Source organism: Schistocerca piceifrons, chromosome 2 (assembly GCF_021461385.2).
Source record: "Schistocerca piceifrons isolate TAMUIC-IGC-003096 chromosome 2, iqSchPice1.1, whole genome shotgun sequence".
Lineage (NCBI taxonomy): Eukaryota > Metazoa > Arthropoda > Insecta > Orthoptera > Acrididae > Schistocerca > Schistocerca piceifrons.
The window spans coordinates 950,326,494-950,334,073 of NC_060139.1; the positions used below are offsets into that span (position 1 = coordinate 950,326,494).

A 7,580-nucleotide genomic window follows, 5' to 3' on the forward strand; every position below is an offset into this window, starting at 1 on the left:
AATTTGAAAGGCAGGAAGTACGAGTAGAGTGGGCGAGTCCCTTGCGGGGCTTTAAAGCGCGCTGCCGCCCGCGAGGCACCGCCCCTTCCACGAACCACTGCGGGGCGCGTCCTAGCCCGCTGGCGACGGCTTAATGACGTCATCCGACAACAGGCGCCCGGCGCCTGAATAATAGAGTAGGCAGAGCAGGCGTCGCAGCCAGCTGCAGCGCCCCCTGGGCATAAGCAGCCTCGCCTTGTACTTCGTGCTCGCGACTACCTTGTGGACGCAATTCATTCTTTTTCTCTTCCCTACGGCAAAGCCTTACTGAGGTAATCCTGCACCCAGCCTAAGCTGCGCGTTCCTTCCTAAAAAAAAAATCTCGCTTTCTTCAACTTTATCTACATAATTAAAAAAAAAAAAAACATTTTATTTAGAATTGACAAAAATTAAGCGTTATTGAAAGTTATTACATAAATGAGATTTATGGACGAAAAACGTTGACCATAATTAATTAGATTGATCACTGAAGCAAATACATTGACTAAAAACTCACAACGCCGAAAATTAATTAATGTAGAGTAATGAAATTCTGGAATACATTTGTCTATGTAACACATTTCAGTGATTAATATTGCAAGATCGCAGTTTGATGGACACGCGAGATAATCCACTGCAAATGTGAAACGCTCGTACATTAATAACCGGTGTAGTCGCCAGAATTTTGAATGTAAACATGCATACGTGCATTCATTGGTTGTGCAGGTGCCGGATGTCACTTGTGGGATGGTGTTCCATGCCTATTGCACTCCGTCGGTCAATAACGCTGTGCATAACGCTGGAGTTTTCATCCGTTGATGTTCCGTATGTGCTCAACTGGAGACAGATGTAGTGATCCAGAAGGACGAGGGAACATATCGACAGTCTGTAGAGCATGTTGGGTTACAACAGCGGTAGCCGCGTGGGATTAGCCGAGAGATCTAAGGCGCTGCAGTCAGGGACTGTGCGGCTGGTCCCGGCGGAGGTTCGAGTCCTCACTCGGGCATGGGTGTGTGTGTTTGTCCTTAGGATAATTTAGTTTAAGTAGTGCGTAAGCTTAGGGACTGATGACCTTAGCAGTTAAGTCCCATAAGATTTCACACACATTTGAACTTTTTTTTACAACAGCGGTATGTGGGCGAGCGTTGTTGGAATGGTGTTCATGAATAGCAGCACAACAGCCCGAAACGCCAAATTGACGCACAAATTTGCAGTAGGGTTGCGTGGTATAACTACGAGAGTGCTCCTGCTGTTATACGAAATCGCACCCCCAGACCGTAACTTCAGGTGTAAGTACAGCGTGTCTAGCACGCGGACGTGTTGGTTGCAGGCCTTCAACTGGCCTCCTTGTAACCAATTCACGGCCATCACCGTCGCTGAGACAAAACCAGTTTTCATCTAAAACACAACACGCCTTCACCCTTCCCTCCCTTGAGCTCTCGCTTGACCCAACTGAAGTCGCAAATGGCGGTGGTTTGGGGTTAGTGGAAAGAACGCTACAGGGCGTCTGGCTGCCCTTGAAGTAACCGATTTGTAACAGCTCGTTGTGTCACAGTGGTGCCACCTCACGCTCAAATTGTTGCTCCAGAGCCATACGACGAACACGATGGTCTTCTCTGTCGGTAGTCTCATGTGGCCTTCCACAGCCTGGTCTTCTCGCGATCGTACATTCTCGTAATCAAGACCTCGTTCTAGCTCAGTGAGATATTGATAGTGACGTCTTTGTTGTCTTAAACGCATTTTTGACTAACATCAGCTGATCATGTCAAATCTCGACGGTAACTAACGCCCACGACGGATTTCAAGCAAACCAAATTGGCAACATCGTAGTGGCGTTACTAGCACCACTCTTATGCGGCTGGCGCTAAATTTGAGCAGACATCATCTTTCAGGTGTTGAAATACGTCTACTAACTTTCGTTTACGTCACGCAACTCCTTCTTGGTCTTACGATTTTCTTCGGTGAGTTCTTCGTAGTTTTTTTCATTTGACGCTTATTTCGTGAGATATTAGGCCCGGTCACTATCAATGGACCACCCTGCATATTCAATACTAATGGAAATCACAGTGACACATTACCACAGAGAAATAAATTAAAACCATGGGTTTTGTCTTACTTGCCCATTTTGTTTTTGGCTTACTTGCCCATTTTGTTCCCAGTAGATAATAATGGGAGATTACACAGAGAACCCATTTTAGTAGCCATTTCCTATATTCGCTACTAGCACATTTCTGAAGACGAGAATGTTTCTGTTGCTGTAATTTATTATTATCGCCGTGAGAGGTTATGTTACAAGTTTTCTTCTGTCTTTCGTTAGTTAGTCGGATATGGTGGGAGGTAAAGTGTAACTGGTCACGAAAAACAAATCCTTACTAACACTTTTGCTCTTGGCATTACGATAGTTCTATATCTTAATAAGCTCATTTTGCTCCTAATTAATGTATGCTACTTCGTCTATTGATTTATCATTAAATGCCGCAAATACAAGATCGAATATAAGGATTTGTTGGTTCAAATGGCTCTGATCACTATTGGACTTAACATCTGAGGTCATCAGTCCTCTAGAACTTAGAACTACCTAAACCTAACTAACCTAAGGACATCTCACACATCCATGCCCGAGGCAGGATTCGAACCTGCGACCGTAGCAGCAGCGCGGTTCCGTACTGAAGCGCCTAGAACCGCTCGTCCACAACGGCCGGCTATAAGGAATTGAGAAACTGTGTTTACACCTCACTGTAAACGCCACGAAACCGTCCCAATTGACGCAAATGTTAGCTGTAGTCACCGAGGGTGGATCGACAACAAAGCCAAGAAGCTGAATTCCGCCTGAGGGAACGAAGGTCGAGGTGAGAGTCAATCTACGGGGGAGCAGAGGGTCCGAACGCCGCGGAGAGAGGAGCACGGAGGAAACAAAAAAACCGTACCAGCGCGAGCGACTGACTAGAACCATTAAGCGTGCGGAACAGCCCATCGTCCAAGGCGACGGCCAGGTTCGAGGTAACTGACGCTAGCGCAAGAACTGACGGCCCTGGCATATCGCCGCCGACAGGTAAACCATTGGGTCAATGGTTCTGCCCACACAGTACTTCTTGCGCCGTCCGTGACAGCTTCCCGCATTACTCGGCCGCAAGATCCACGCTACAACATCTACGTCTATACACAGGGTGTTTCCGTAAGAGCGTGCAAAAACGTAACATGGCACAGAGGATGCTCCACTGAACATTTGTGGTAGTGAACCTAGGGAGAAGCCAGCTCAAGGTGACATGGAAACAAATTTGTCTGTCGCTTCGTCCAGCATTACTGTTTCCCAACTTATTTATAACTAATAACATACGTACAAGTTTACACGTGCTGTGCGTTTATTTACATTTACATTCTTTATTTCCTGTAAGGAAACAAGGAGGACGAGCCTGATTACTAAGAAGTCACGATGCGGGTTTTGTTTGGTTTACTCGTCCCTAAGGTGGCTCTGTTGCATTGTATTTACATTGTCCCATAACCTAACGTGCTATGAATCAACGACAGTACCGGTACAACTTCACAGAACTCACTGACATGCACCTTGTGTATGGGGAAGTACGTTGCAACGCTGTCGCAGCTGAAAGGCTGTACAGCGAATGATTTCCTAGCAAGCATCATCCCTTATGAAGAGGAGTTGCTGGAACTCATTGCAGCGGACCTCACGACAAGAACTCGTCGTACTGCAGGTGAAATGGGCGCTGCACATTCCAGCGTGTGGTGAGTATTCCACAAACAATTACACTCATGTCACTCACAACGAGGCCAATCAATGCTTGTGACTGACCTTACCCTAATGGTTGCATTGTGTCAGTGGTTGATCGACCAGATTTCCTCCAAATCGTGCTGTCTGCTGACGAAGCCTCATTTGACCGTGATGATATTTCGAACAGCAGGAATAGCCATGTGTCGCGCGAGGAAAACCCTCAAACTGTAGTAGGGTCTACATCTACGTGATTACTCTGCCATTCACAATAAAGTGCCTCGCAGAGGGTTCAATGAATCACCTTCAAGCTGCCTCTCTACCGTTCCACACTCGAGCGGCGCGCGGGAAAAACGAGCACTTAAATTTTTCGGTGCGAGCCCTGATTTCTCTTATTTTATCGTGATGATCATTTCTTCCTATGTAGGTGGTGCCAACAGTCGCACCATCATGTACGTTTTGCTGTGAATATCTGGGTCAACATTGACACTGGGCCATATCTTCTATCTGACTGTCTACCTGGCCACCTGTACATGCGTTTCGTGCAAAGAGCTGTACCTGAGTTGTTGGAGAACGTACCCTTGGTTGTTCGTGAGAGGATGTGGATACAAAATGACGGTGAGTCGCCTCACTTCAGTGTGGATGTCCGAAACCATCTTCGTGCTGCATTTCCTGTTCGCTGGGTTGGAAAGTGAGGTCCTATTCCACGGCCTGTGAGGTCACGTGACCTGAAACCCTTTCAATATTTCGCGCGACCGCTACGGTCGCAGGTTCGAATCCTGCCTCGGGCATGCATGTGTGTGATGTACTTAGGTTAGTTAGGTTTCAGCAGTTCTAAATTCTAGGGGACTGATGACCTCAGAAGTTAAGTCCCATAGTGCTCAGAGCCATTTGAACCTTGAATATTTCCTTGTGGGTATCTAATGTCACGAGACCCCCGTGGGACGGTGATCGAATTAGTTACCAGAATTGTAGCTGCCTGTGATGTGATTCGAAACGTATCAGAGATATTTGTCAGAGTGAGTCAGAATCTTGTACGGCGATGTCATGCTTGCACTGAGGGTGATGGACGTCACTTTCAGCACATTTTTTAAAATACAGTAAAAATGGTACGTCCATTGTGTCAATAATGGTATTTGCAGTTACCTGTTAAAAAACAGCACTCCGTCGTTAGGCCACGAGTCACCTACCGGGACCATCCGACCGCCGTGTCATCCTCAGTAGAGAATGCAGATAGGAGGGGCGTGGGGTCAGCACACAGCTCTCCCGGTCGTTATGTTGGTATTCTTGACCGAAGCCGCTACTATTCGGTCGAGTAGCTCCTCAATTGGCATCACGAGGCTGAGTGCACCACGAAAAAGGGCAACAGCGCATGGCGTCCTGGATGGGCACCCATCCAAGTGCCGACCACGCCAGACAGCGCTTAACTTCGGTGATCTCACGGGAACCGGTGTATCCACTGCGGAAAGGCCGTTGCACACAGTTAACTGTAAGTAATGTAAATTAAAAAATCACACACTAACGTGATTTTATTCCTATATCTCCGTAAGCTGGCTTTTCCAACTACAGGTTCCCTGCCTCAAATTGTTCAGTGGAACATTCTCTTTATCCTGTTAAATTTTTGCGCGCTTTTAGGGGAACACCCTGTAGATATCCACTGGCGAGGATACTAAATCTCTCATTAGGTTACATTTTCATTGCCTTTTCCATTATTATAATTTCTTCGTTTATTAAGTATCACAGTTAAGTAGATTCAACATAATTTTGTCTCCATAAACATAGTTTCCACATTATCATCTTAACACAGTAGTCGTTTCACTAATTCACCAATAAACCGTGACGAGTTTCCCCTGTGGCATCCTGATGATACACTGCTAATTGGGTTACAGTATTTCCTTTTCCTATTTCACATCCACGTACTGCTTTAAAATACATAAAGTTAACAACATGGGCAGAGTTTTATCTCGTCGGAGAGTGTTTGACAAGCTAAAAATAAGTTGAGAAAACAAAAATTAAAATTGTTGTACACCCACTGTGTGCGTTCCCTTTGAAAATGAAACCCAGTTGCCCGACAACGTGATTAACACCGCTAGCAGCGACTTTCGCGGAGGACAGCTAACTTCGATTTCTCTTCGCCCGGCGCTCTGATTCACTTCGTTAGGCCCCGGCACTTCACGGACGCTGCGAATTGTCTCGGAGAGAATTAAAGCATCTCATCAGTTACGTTAACAGGGCACAGCCATGTTTAATTTACGGCGCAAGTTTACTGCCGGTAATGAAGTACACACCTGCAGCTGCGCACAAGTTTTAATGAAGCATAATAATTAAAATTAATTACGACCAACATCACGGAATGTGACGCGGACAAGAGCCTAGGTAAGGTAATAAGGCCACAGAGTGACCCACTGGCGAACAACGCACAGCAACATTCCAAATGCCACAATTATCTGATTAAAAAAACTATTCAATAGGTGCATTTGAGCACCAGATTATGGGCAAAATTCATGCAGCTAACGGATAATGAAAAAGGTATTTGCTCATTATGTGCACGTTAATGTGATAATAACAACGAACAGTACGAGATACGACTAAGTTCGCTGGATAAAAGGTTAAAATGGCTCTGAGAACTATGGGACTTAACTTCTGAGGTCATCAGTTCCCTAGAACTTAGAACTACTTAAACCTAACTAACCTAAGGACATCACACACATCCATGCCCGAGGCAGGATTCGGACCTACGACCGTAGCGGTCGCGCGGTTCCAGACTGTAGCGCCTAGAACCGCTCGGCCACTCCGGCCGGCTTCGCTGGATATTTTTTCTTCTTTTCATACTAGGACTTATCATTCTTCTCCTCCCCCTTTTCTCAAATAGACAAATAGACAAAAATACATCCGTAGTGTGAATTATCCTTTTGCTTTTTCAGAGAGAGCTGCAACCCCAAAGATATGTCGATATTGCCTGATAACAACTGAAAGTAATACTGCAAAGAGAGACGACAAGTGTATGGAATTCTGCGAATTCTGCGTTAACTGTTATAAATTATTAGATTAACAAATTATTAACTGATTCTTCTGTCACTTCTTGGTAGAACAACATTAATAATAAATGGAAAGCACAATGTTATGCATTTTTTACAGAAATCATATACTTAGATAACCGGTTTTTGGACTAACAACGGCCTTGTCGCAGTGGTAACACCGGTCCCCGTCAGATCACCGAAGTTAAGCGCAGTCGGGCTGGGCTAGCACTTGGGTGGGTGACTGTCTCGTCTGTCGAGCGCTGTTGGCAAGTGGGATTAATTCAGCCATTGTGAGTCAAACTGAGGAGCTACTTGGTTGAGAAGTAGCGGTTCCGGTCTCGTAAACTGCCATACGACCGGGAGAGCGGTGTGCTGACCACATGCCCATCCATGTGGCATCCAGTGACGCCTGTAGGCACAGGATGACACGGCGGCCGGTCGGTGCCGTTGGGCCTTCCATGGACTATTTGGACGGAGAATATATTTAATGAACCTACTTAATAATTTGAAATGCTGTTATAATCTACTCATTAAGAGGTATAATCTTGCATCAGAGGTTTAACACGAGAAGTTAAAAATTTCTTACAAGTTTGTTGGATGGTTAATTTTAGGGAGGATACTAAACGAGGTCATCAGTCCCATCGGATTAGGGAACGATGGGCCGTGCCCTTTCAAAGGAACCATCCCTCATGTGCCTGAATCAAGGAAAACCTAAATCAGGATGGCGGGTTTGAACCGTCGACTTCCTGAATGGGAGTCCAGTGTGCTAATCGCAGCTCCACCTCGCTCTATTCGTGTATCTTGAGGCAGTATAGCCC

The 7,580-nt window shown here is 45.8% G+C and overlaps 1 pseudogene; it reads right to left on the minus strand.

Annotated features, from left to right (window-relative positions):
- Positions 1-5,102: 5,102 nt before the first annotated feature.
- On the minus strand, positions 5,103-5,220 carry LOC124778128 (annotated as a pseudogene).
- Between the last annotated feature and the right edge of the window lie 2,360 nt (positions 5,221-7,580).